Genomic DNA, 12,981 nt, shown 5'->3' with positions numbered 1-12,981 from the left:
ATGTAATTAACCACTAAACCTTGCTATAAACACTACACATTAACAGCACTTCCCTAAACCTTTCACTTAATTTCAAAACAACCAAAGAGTGGTATCCCCCAAACTAGAAATCATTTCACAGACTGCAAGGATCCTGCCAGTCTCAACTCCAGTGTAGGAAGGATCACAATTATGAAGAACAATTTCAGTAAGACAACCCACAGTCTCTCCATTGTTTCACCTTATATAATCTAGATTATGCTCTGTCCTCTCCTCATCCCTTTCCCACAGTCCAGTTTCTTTCTGCCTTTTCTCTTTTAACGATTTTATCCGCCCAGGGAGAGCAGCTCCCTGTCAGGAACACTGCTGAGGAACACGTCTGGATGCCACGCTGCTGGCTGCCACCCTAGAGATGGACCTCGACTACAGTCCCTTGAATACTGGCCAGACTTACCCATATTCTAATAGGAAACAATTGGTTTTAAATCAAAGGTCTAAATTGTCATTCAGTCTCAGCAGCAGCAGCAGCAGTGCATAAGGTTATTTAAAAAATCAAAAGATTTTGCAGGTGTTTGTTGCACTAAGGCCTGTTTCAAGGTGGCAATCCTGACCCCCCTCTAGTCTCCAGGAAGCCAATGATGCCACCATGAAGGGCTTTCCACAATCAGGAATACTTTAACTCAGAAGAGCAGTTAATTTAGTTCCATTAAAGTTGTTTTACTGACTCTAATTTTCCACCTGCAGTTCAGTATCGCAGCAGAGTGCTTCAGTTTATAAAATCCTGATGACTCCCATGAACACAGTAAACCACAAGTAGCTGACAAGTGCCATAGCTCTAGTCACCGTTTCTCCTACCCACCCTTCTTCTAAAATCTTTGTTGTTTAAAGCCAGTACAGTCACGTGGTAAACATCCCACTACCCAGGCTGACAGACATGCTAAAATGTCTAGAAGCAACCCACATTTGTATCACTGTGAGTGCTGCAAAACTGCTGAAGGGTTGGCTGGCTGAGGCAAGGCTACACACCCCACATTTTCTTTCCTTCTATTGTCAGCTATTAAAAAAAAATAAAAAAAACCCCAGAAACACATGCCAGAGAAGGATAAAGGATATAACTGGGCTTTTAAGGTAGATAAAAAAAGAACAAGGAAGCCTAATGCACAACAGAAGGAAGCAAACCACCAAAGACATCTCAAAATCTTTAACAATGAAGTGTATGTGTATTTAAAGAGACAATAAGACAGCCAAGATATCAGGTAAAGATGCAAAAGACTAATATAAAATTGCCAAAATAAAATATGCCACTAAATCTTTGGCAGGAAGGCAAATGGAATCTATGAACAGGAGTAATTATACTAACAAGCAACTTACACACTAGAAATACTGAATAAAGACAAATAATAATTAATTCTTTGTGACAGCTGTTGCTAGATTATAGCAATCACATTAGCACTCAGAAGCAAAACTATGAAAACAGTCACAAAAATGGCCTTTATTTTTCAAATATTTTAATTAACATACCGGTTTTGGGAGCTGCTTATGTCCATTCCTAAATTAATTATAATTCTGAGCTATGCATACTTCAGTGCAGGCAAATCTCACATCCCTCATTATGTCAATGAAATAACAGCAACACACTTAAAAGCTAATTTAGAAAATCAATTTCCAGAAAAAAATGAATTAACCATTTGGGGGAGTTTACTTCCCACACAACTTAAAAGCTAATTTAGAAAATCAATTTCCAGAAAAAAAAAAAAGAATTAACCATTTGGAGGAGTTTACTTCCCATACGAAGTACCTTCAAGATCTTATATATCTGGCTTTGGCTACACACACAAGTCCTGTATTTTCCTAAGCAGAGTGGATTCGTTTTTACTTATTTGAAAATATTAAATGAATTTTACATACATTTGATGTTCTTCCTTACCACACACAGAAAAGCAGCATGCCATGACCTCAGCTGCTGCTCTTGAAAGGCATTTTTACAAGGTAATTGCCATAGAATGCATTGAAATTTCATGTTTGGAAGTCTAAGAGTCTTACTGATTAGTTAAACCTCATTGCAAAAGCAACTAGGAAAACTCGTTGTGAAAATTTACTAGAGGCAATCTCTAACAAAAAAGAAACTATTTTTTTGTGCTTCCTGTACATCCTCTGTGTGGTTTCTGCTCTGATGTTTGTGAAAAGAGGCGGTTACTGCAGAAAAGCAAAACAAAACAAGATTCTCCATATAGATAACACATCAATGTATACATCCAACACTCCTCTTCTCTAATAGTTTTGTCAAGTCCATATATCTCATGGAAAGGCTGTAAAGAACAATTAAAACTATCAAACCATCTTCTGAGGTAGAGGGGGCTTACTTAGATAAAAGGAAATTCTACAGAGGAATCCCTTAACATCTTCAGTTATACTGATATCACTCTTACCTTCTGAGGACTTAACAAAAAAATGTGATGCTGCAGAAATTATCTACTAAATAGAAACATTAATGAAAAAAACCCCACAGACAAATCTTGAGGGAATGAATTCTAGCACAGCTTTCAGAATCACTGTTTGACTCTAACGCCAACCAGCTTGAAGTTTGCTAGCTTTACTTTTAACTCAGGACATTGTTAATTTCTGTAGTATTTTCGTCTTTTTCTGTTTCCTATCTGCTTGTTCTTTAAATAGCATTTGGTGGCCTGGAAAGATACCGAGTCAGATTTCCTGAAAAGGGACTGTGATTTTAATATTGGCAGCATCTGATCCTGTGTGTTTCCGGCAGATAGAGCAGAAACACCACCTGACTTCTGCAGTTGTGCTCTGGATGTTAAGAATCATCCAAAAGCCTAAGAGAGCAGGAATTTGCTGCTTTGTGCCAGGCAAACCAAACTCCAAGTGTCTGTAATAATTAACTTTTCCTTTTGCAAGGTTACTTTTTATTCAGGTGAGTTCAGTGCCTCAGGTCTGCCTGGGTAGCTAAGAGCAGTGCAGCTGCAGCTCTAAAAAGATGGACTGAAAGCAGTGCCAAAGCGAAGGGAGAGAACAAGCAGCTCCTTCCAGCCATGCCAGCTGAACAGCATCTGCAAGAGCAACCCAAGCAGTGCCTCCAGAGCTCCAGGGTCCCACTGGGAAGACCTATCTGCATTAAAAGAATTGCTATTTCTGGAATACTTACTAAAGTCTTACACAACACCCCTCACCAGTTGTGTTATCTGCTTCAGAAACTCTAACACTGTGCACTACAGCACACTTGGAGAAACAGGGAAAATGCTTTTTATAGCACAGCATAAACCTTAAGGGGCCATGCTGCAGCTGGGACTATGCTCATGAGTCAACACGGTGCCCGAGCCTAAAAAATAGTGACAACGGCAACGCAGAGATGATGACGGATTTATCCAAACCCTTCTGTAAAAAGGATTTAGAAAATCAATGTTAAACTGACTTATATGACTTGATACAATCAGCACCATCCAAAAGACAAAACACTGCAGCATTGAGCGGCATTCATAAGTTCATGCACAGGTTACCCACTTCACCTCTCATTAAGATATCAATCCTTCAGAAGGTATCCATTTTCTTGGCTGTTTAAGCATGGTGCTAAAAAAACCCCTGAGTATCCAGCTCAGGTGGTCTTTCAAAACCCCAACTGTGAACCAGTGTTACGACTGACTATTTTTGACAACTGAAGTTGCACATAAGGTTATCAAGATGTTTTTGGATGTTAGTGTGGTGGGACCAGAGCAAGAGAGACCCTTGTGAAAACTGCTTTGCTTCCCTTCTGCTCCTGTCTTCTCTCATAAGCTTTCATCTGCATTACCTGTACTGACCCTGCAATCCCCTCCACCACTCAGCCTTGCTGAATTCCTCATGGCTCTTCTCTTTTAGTCTACATTTTCCTCTTCTCCCTATATGACATTACAAGGAAGGAGTGCTCACAGCACATCATTTCAGGTAGGAAGCTGACTTTGCTCTTTGAACAACGGCTGTAGCATCTCCACCCCACAGCTGAGAACCCCCCAGGAGCAGTGCAGGGAACCCACGCAGGCTCCAGAGGAGGCTGCCAGGCAGCCCCAGCCCAGCAGGCACACAAACCCACTTTCTGACACCTGAAGGCAGGCAAGGCAGCCTCCCACGCTTCTTGGAGCAGGACTGAAATCTTCTCGAACAAATAAAACCTAAAAAAGGAAATACCATTGAAATATACATTTTTTAAACTACTGTATGACTCTTCAAACAAAGGACTCCTTCTACTGCCCAGCAGTGGAGAATAGCTGAACAAGCACTTGCTTTCCTTATGGCATGAGCCCTGTATACAAATGAGGATATTATACAGGGAGCATATTATGCCATTCTCCACTGGCCGCACTAAAGCCAACATGTGAAAATCATCCTGGTGCAGCAGCAAAGAGAGCTGTGGGGCAAACAGGAGGAAAGCTCTGTATGGAACTGCAGGGGGCTGTACTGCTGGCAGGAACTACAACCAAGACGAGGGATTTCTATGCAGACATGAACACTGTGTGCTTAACACGCTCCTGTTTCTTCCACAGGGCAAGAAGGCAGGATAAAGCATACACTACAGCTGAAAATCATAGCTAAAGAAAGCAGATCATAGGCACAGATATGGAAAATGACTCCAAGCAAAACACTATTTATTTTTTAGGAGGGGAAAAAAATTCTGATCAACCCATATGCTACTAAGATTCACCCATCTGTATAGTAAGTGATTAGGGGGAAACTGATTCAGAACAAGTTAAAAGGCTGATTACAAAGCAATCACAAGAAAAATCAGTTCATACTCTTCCAAGTCCATAGCAAGACACTCCAAACCATAAGTAAAGCACACTGGAACAGTTTACCTGGACTCTTGGACTACCAGTGGAAAGCTAATTTGTCTTTCCTACTTGTTTCCCTCTCATGCTGAGCAAGCAGTGCACCACCCCACACTTTGATCTTAGAATACATTTTCTGTAGCATAGCATTTGCACCACAGATTTAGCTGAAATCTTTAAAAATATATTACCCTTTTTTAGTTAAAATAATTATCATCTGTTCATTTGTAACAGGTCTGAATTGAAGTTTTTTTCATGCTGGATTGTATTGACTTGCAACCAGGCTTTTATAGATTTCCTGATGTCAGTGGCTTTTGTAACATTCCTGAAACTCAAAGCCTGATGAACCAATTTCTGCTGGTTTTCACCTTGACATACTGTATTAAAAAAAAAATAAAACCAAAGCTTTGCAGCTTGAAGCAATTTCTCACAACTAAATTAATAGCTCCTGGAGAGAGCTTAAAATGCAAATAACCTGCCATGAGCTACAGCATAAATATCAAGGTTAAGTTCTAACAGCATCTAAGCTTTCAGCAAAGGTTTTGCTCACAAATGGTTTGGCCATTTTTTCAATGCCCAGTGACTTCCAAAGTCTGTTTGGTACACATGTGCTAGTTTTAGACAGTTATTCTCATATGAAAGTGGTTCTTAAACTAACAACACCATTCCTCTTGCCATCACTTATATCTTCTGATACATTTAAAGGCAAATCTGCTTGAATTCAAAATCAGAAAGAAAAAGCACATTGTTTCACACAGCTATTTTTGTCTTCATTGACAACCACAGACAAGTTTTTTGCAACACAAACTGTGACTTTTACATACCAAAACACAGAAATAAAAATGAAAAATATTTTCCTCCTGTACTGATACTTTCCTCCAGCTCCTCTCCTGTACTAAACAAAATTAGAGAGAAATCCTTCTCTATCCACCCTCCCCACAAAAAGTGATAAAATTTTATCTTGTGGTGAATATAATTATTTGTCTTGAGTATATAGGAGAGTTTTAACTTAAGCAAGATCACATTATTTATTATTTAAGTATTAATACCTACTGGGTTTGCCCAAAGACATTTTCTCTCCATGCATGCCCATGTAAAACGGAAGTCAGGTATTCATCATGGTTGAATTCCAAACAAACAGCAGTAAACATTCAGCCTCGAGTCTAATGCAGAGAATTCTATATGATCTATAGAGAGACTTTCCACCTGTTTTAAAGCATAAACTGCATAAAGTTCTCTACTAGCAGACACATTTGCCCAAAGGATGCCATCACAAATTGTCCTTATTTAGGTTTCACTTAATGCTTCAATAAATCCATACATACACACTTATTCTACAGTGCCTTCCAGGTATTTATGTATAATACACAACTATCTGTGTGCATGAGCATGTACATGCTCTCTATCCTTAATTATGCAATGCAATTCTTATCGTTCCAACTAAGCTCTTACATCAAAGAGAAAAACTTCTATTGTTTCACACAGTAGTCTTCCAAATGACCTCAAAGAGTTATTTAGTGGTTTTTTTCCCCCCAAAAAATGTAAGAATTATTTCTTGAAATTACTATTTCCCAAAATTCCTGGAAGCTTTCCAACAACGAACTTCTATTATCTCTCTTCAATGACTGCATTATTACTTTCCTTTGACACTAGTTTTTCTGCTACAGGTTCTTTGTGTTCATTTCTCCACCTCCAAATAAAATGGATCAGGGAATAGAACAAACCCTCATTCTTTTTGAAGGAAACGTTTTACCTGTACCTCTTTGATGCCAGCAGCTCAGCACACCTGGATCATGGGACAGCTCTGCCACAGCTCTTGGATGCTGGCCCATCCTGTCACCACTGATCAGCCTCCCTCCAGCCCTCACCACATCCACAGAGCCAAGGGGCCTCAACGCCAACTCTCAACACAAAAGATCTCCCTGGAGGTTTTCTTTGGCAGGAAAAGGTTTAAAAGAGCATTATATACTTTTCAGTACAGCATGTAGAAAAAAGTCGTGCTGTTATTTGGAAATTTCCAAATGTTATTTAGAAAAATGTCAGTGAAAGAGCTTCTTCTGCTTCCCACTGTGCCATACACAGCATTTGAAGCAATTTTCCATTTCAAACAATTACCATATCAAGATCAAGGTAGCAGTACATCATTACAGTGTCTACTAGAAGCTATTAAGAGCCAGCCAAACAGCAAAAGCCAGAGAAATACATCTGATTCATACCAAGAGTCACTCTTGTATTCTAAAATTGGCTGTGTGTACTTCTAAAGAAATTCAGAAATTCAGAATTTTTCCTTCTTCTGATATACTTTTTAAAGAACTCATACAATTTTTTTTCCAGTGAAAGAGCAGAAGATGTACCTTCATTTGATTTAAAAGAGCAACTTTGGGCAAAAATAAACAGCCAGATCCATTTTTGCTTTTTCAATTACTGGAGGGATAGATACTCTAAAGAAAGGGATGTGTTTCTCAAAAACTTAAATGAGAATGCTTAAAGAATACTGAAGACCTCATTTGGTTTATCTGAACTGTCACCTACTAAGCCAGCTGTAAAACCTGAAGAATGATGAGTAGCTGCACTCTTTGGGATTAATTTTGCATTCTACTTAGTATCTATTTGTCTTTATCTCCCAAAAACCGTGGTGAAACCAAGCTAGATGTATATTTCATTGTTTACTAATGCCTTCTTTTTTTTTTTTAATGGGAAGTTTGATTTAGAGCTAACTTATTTATTTTAAACCAATACATAGTAACATCTCTATAGCTAGTAGAAGTCAGTTGGGAAGGAAAAAAAAAAGTGAAACAACTTTGTTTTGGTTTTGCTGTTTTTTTTCAACAAACTCAATGAGGAACTTCTGACAGCAAACTCTTCTCTCCAAAATTGCTTTCCCCGTCAGAGAAATATTCTTTCTTGAGAACTTAAGACACATACAACAAACCAACAAAATGCAACAAACTCCCCAAACTCCTTCTGCAGAGGAATGAGGCTGAGGCTTGTGTGATGCTTCCAGACAACCCTGATGAAGACCTGCTGAAGGTTGCTGCCAAGAGGATGCCGCTCTCTTCCCTGGGGCTGTGTTTTTCTCACTGCTTCCACTGCATTCAGACTGGCAACCATGGAATTGTGTGATCAGTTACCAACAATTCAGAAAGAAGTATGACTTTACAAGGGGAGAAATTACAGTGCTTGACAAACAGCCAATTCTCTTACAAGGTCCTGATCTACTGCAGTTTAGGAAGCTGAGCTGGTTTTAGCACCTCCAGTTACTTCCTCCTGCTGAGCTGTAACTTTGGAGCTGAACACACTGAATATACTTCTCCTTTTCTTAGTTACTCTTCCCATGTTTCCCAGAAAGTTCTCTTTTGGAGGCTTGCTTGCTTTAACACTTCTAGTGGACAAAAGAACAAGTGCCAGCAGCTTGTCTACTATCATTTCTGGCAAATGACAGCTGCACTGTTTAACACCAAGAGTTGTCACCAACCTGTCTTCAAACCTGTACTCTATCTCGACTCCAGGGAGGGTTCAAGACAGAAAACATGGCCTTACAGTTCTTGCAAGCAACTTTTATTGAGTCTGATACCAATACAGTTCAAATAAACCACAGAACTGACAAAGATGTTAGGTATATGTTGCAGTTGAAATACAAACCAAAAAGCACTCTGCTGTCTAAAATAATACAAAAAAATATATTCCAAGGAATTAGCAAGGTGTCCTTGCAAGAAAGAATGAAATATTCCCAAAAACTCAAATAAACTCATTGTATTAGGACACTTTGAATTTAAAATAAACCTGAAGACATCCCAACAGATCTGTCAACAGAAGTTTTAATAAAACTTTTTAAATTCAGTTCCAAAGATAAGCTCAAGAATACTATGAAAATTTATTTCTATTCTGCTCTGTTTGGCAGTATCTGGGAGTTGAATCCATGCAACTTGGCCAGACTATACTACTAGCAGTAGCAGTGGGAGATGCACCCACTTTCTGCTAACAGAAACCCCCGGTATCAGCAACTGGAAAAAAATGCTGCTGTCACTGCACTCTGGAGCTCTGAGAGCGGCCAGTTCTCATGGAGTGTGATAGATAAAAGAAATAACTACAGGCACACACAACCTGAGGCTATATAGCTGCTGCTTATAGCATTCTACCACAAGAGGTGAGATAAACTTCAGCGGTTTTGAGCAACCATAAATTTAATAAATTTTACTCCACGTTGCCTTCAAGACAAGGATGAAACAATAACAAGATGTAGCGACACACTCCACTCCTCATAGCGTCTGCAGCAGAGCAGTTGCTTTGAACTCCTTGAGGCAACCAAATCGTGATAGAACATCTTATAACCAGTTTTCTATTTACATGCACTCATAATTCAAGAACTATTTAGTATTCCATGCACATAGCTTGTGAGCATGCTGGCCTAATGAGACAAAGTGCCATTTGCAAACTAGGTCTGCAGGAGCATGCAGATTCAGAAACCATCGTCATAAGACTCCTCATCCTCATCCGTTACGCCTAAAAAGACTTTATAATGGCTACAGTAAATCTATTTTTCTTGCACAAGCTTAAGGGTATCCCCATTGCCCTATGAACAGAATAGTCAGCCTGACATTTAGTGAAGCAACTGAGACTTTTTACACACACAGTCAAGAAGGGAGAATCACATGCAAACCCAAACCAGAACCAGCTTTCTTTGGATACTCCAAAGAAAGAAGTCTGGGTACTTTTTCTAAATAATGCTGTTTGCTTAATAAAAAATACCCTCCCTCAAAATACCACTTTAAGACCTTACATTTAAATATATCTCCATTTTTCTAAATTGGATTCCTCTTGTTTTGTTTTGCACTTAAAAAATACCTTGAGCACTGCAGTCATTATAGAGAGGGGAGTGAAAATCTTTGTGCCAATAGTATTACACCAATTTTGTATCACTGCCTGTTTTGGATCCCATTTATTATCAGTGGTCATAAAAATGACTTTTCTCTATATAGATCAGCAAAGCTTCTAACTTCTATACTGCTTCATCTGTAAATTTGGTATCTACTGATTTTTACTGAAAAATACATCCACATAGCACTTTCTGTTTTATTTGAATTTGCAAATATTCAAGAAATAACTGAGTAAGTGATTACTAACATTTTTTTTCCTTTTATATAAAGTCCCAATATTGAGAATGTATTCTCCTCTGCTATTTGAGACCTTATAGTCAGTAAATTCCTGCTTTCCTAAATTACATTTTCTCATGATTCAAGTACATAACTTCACTGTGTAGGCTGCAAATCTGGTGGGGGAAAAAACATTTTTTAAAAATGTCGACTACTATCAGATTATTATTTTGTGGCAAGTTTTCCACCTACATTAAAACCCACAGATAGTAAAAGTCAAAAGGAGCTGTGTTACACACCAGATTGGCTCCAGAGAGAATGGAATTAATGGTTTTGTACTGAATTTAGTGGGGTTTTTTTAATCACTTTACATTTTCAAAACTGAAGCTGGAAACAACTGTATTTTTAATTATCTGTGCTGTATTAGAATAGATGTTTCACTGCAGCCAAATTAAAATGGTTTTAATTTTTCAAGTTTCTCTGGATCCAGTATTTCCAAATGCTCTACATGTGTAATACTATTTTTGGTTGAAGATTAGTGCTTGAAGATATCAATAAAACTCCTTGCCCCCCACCCGTTTGTATTTTTTTTTTAACATCAAATACCACAGGTCCCTGAAATGTTTGGATGTTTGAAAATAAAGTTTCTCATGATACAGCTGAGTTCCAAATATGCATGAAGCTGCCCTAGAGGACTTTATTTTTAGGAGATTTGGGCTAAACAATCTTTGAAAGCAAGCTTCAGGGTAGAGTCTTGCTTTGACTTCTATTATACAATGTGTTCTCCTGCAAACAATAGCAGTTTTTTCTTCAAGGCAATCAACTATACATGTTTTAAAAAGAAACCCTTATATAAGCCTTTCACAATTGAGGAAAGAGTAATTAACTTGCATAATTGTTAGTTGTGACCTGTAGTTTCAGTAATGCAGCACAGCAGGCCTTTAAAACGTTCAGGCACAGGCTGCTAAATAGGATGTGTGAGGAAAGGAAAGGATTTAATCAGAGTTTCACCCTCCTTTTCATCAATTCACATCCCTGTCATGGCAGCAAACGGGGCAGATGTAAGAGGAGATGACCTTCAAGAATAGACCTCAGATATCAATTTTATTTCATAAATTTTATTCCTTCCCTCAAGACAGAATATTTCTCCAAGGTATTATGGTTGGCTGAGCAGAGCAGGAGGAAACACAAATTGAAAATCCCATTACAGTGGCATACATATGACTCCATAGAAGTAATGAGATAGGAATTTCCATACGATGTATGGATAAACAAGCATCAAGAGAGGTTATAAGTCCAAGTTGAAACATATACATTAATTCTAGAAATAAAATAGTAGGTTTGAATGAAAAGAACCTGAAACCTGAAGTAACTGGAAAAAAGAATAACCATGTGAAACCTTTGTGGAAAAAAAATTCCTGTTCCATTACTCCAAAATTGACAGATTACTATTACTGCAGTTTACCACTCAGAAATGCTCTAAGCATGATGCTGTACTAGTCCTATTACCTTCTCTCCACTCACCTTCAACCAGGAAAGAAGGTCAACATCAGACCAACTGCCCCAACTTCAACTTGCTCACCGACCTCACATTTCTCAGTTCTACATTCACTACACTCCTTTTGTTCTTTCTCTTTTCAGCACTTAACATTTACTTTATTTCAAATGACATCTAAATACATTATTTAAGTGCCAAAGCAAAATTAGCAGACACATGCTCTTGCCTAGTAGCTCTTCTGTACAATTAATAATTGAAAATCTGTTAAGTAAAAGCAGGAAGTCCTGGACATCAGCTTCTTATTTACTTTTTTTCTCCATTACTGAAATCTCCTTTTGATAACCTTAAATGATGATCTCATGTAGGCATGCTACAGCAACACTAGGCAGGCTTTTAAAGAAGTCCCATTCCCTTGCAACGTTACCAGACTGGTACTCAATAAACATTGCTTTGCACTGACAAAGTCCATCTGCCCAAGGAGCACATCCCTGTAATTGCTCTACTCTACTCAGCTACCAGAATCAGAGTTCTAACATACACAGGGGCTCTGATAGGTAAAATCCACCAAGAAAACCAAATCTGCCTCTAATTTGAACCTATATCACCTCTGCACATCACCTCATTAAAATATGGCACCTTAAACAATTCCTTATATTCACCTTTGCTGTATGTAAGGCCACTGCTCAAATCTGTCTGCAATGGATCAGCGTGCACAGCCAGAGGCACAGTGCACTGCCAGGGCTCTCAGTCACACGGGGGAACACCAGAGCAAGCAGCATGGACCTAGCACTCCCCTCCCATCCTTCCCGTTCTCCTTGGTGCATCCATGCCCAAAACCTACCCTGCACACTCACCCCGCTTCTCTCAGTGAAGCTGATTCAGAATCAAACTAAAAGGGAGCAAATTAACGCAGCTAAAAAACCCACTTCAAATATAGGACTGCCTTTCCAAAAGCAGCCTTCCATTTTTAGAGCAACAGCTTTTAAGTCCTCTGCTTGAGACATCTTGACTGCTATTTCCACGAAAGCTGAATGCTTCCAGCTCCCATGGAAATTAGCAAGTGAGGTGGGTGCTCAACATTTCAACAAGCCATGGCAGTACTTTTGCAAAGGAAAAATGTTAAACCTGAATCACCTACAATTAGGAGGTGCTATTCAGTTTTAGAAACCACGTAAAAAAATAAGCTATTTAAGGTAGAAAAAAAAGAGAAAGAAAAATTAATTCCAAAGATGTTGTGAAAAAAGCAGCATTTGAAAATGCATTGAATTCCTGCTTCCCCAGACTCTTGATTCTCCATAGCCTTGGGGATGTGCCAGCATGCTGAAAAGATTAAAGTTAACATTCTTCCAAAGGGGTTACACAGATGACATGCCACTAGCCATCAACAAAACAGTAATTAAAACGGCTTTATGTTTATTTGAGAATATTTTTTACTAAAATAGTTCCTTAAAAGACTGTTAGATATTTTGTTATGGTGACATTTTACATTGTGTGCAATTTGTGCTCCACACAAGGTCTAAAACTTTAACACACCCAAAGGCTCCACTAGAACTGGGTATTTAGGTCATTTGTATTACTGCAGTGAAGCGTCAATTAT

General features: G+C 38.6%; 1 protein-coding gene across 5 annotated transcripts in view; it reads right to left on the bottom strand.

Moving 5' to 3' along the window:
- The window catches only part of PPP1R9A (protein phosphatase 1 regulatory subunit 9A), a 129,590-nt gene that overhangs the window by 87,513 nt on the left and 29,096 nt on the right, over positions 1-12,981 (bottom strand). The gene's annotated exons all lie outside the window — the stretch shown is intronic.

The sequence above is a fragment of the Pyrgilauda ruficollis genome, unplaced genomic scaffold (genome assembly GCF_017590135.1).
Source record: "Pyrgilauda ruficollis isolate IOZ18807 unplaced genomic scaffold, ASM1759013v1 scaffold2, whole genome shotgun sequence".
Classification (NCBI taxonomy): Eukaryota; Metazoa; Chordata; class Aves; order Passeriformes; family Passeridae; genus Pyrgilauda; species Pyrgilauda ruficollis.
Note: the sequence above shows the minus strand (reverse complement) of the source record. Positions and strands in the feature narration are given on the sequence as shown.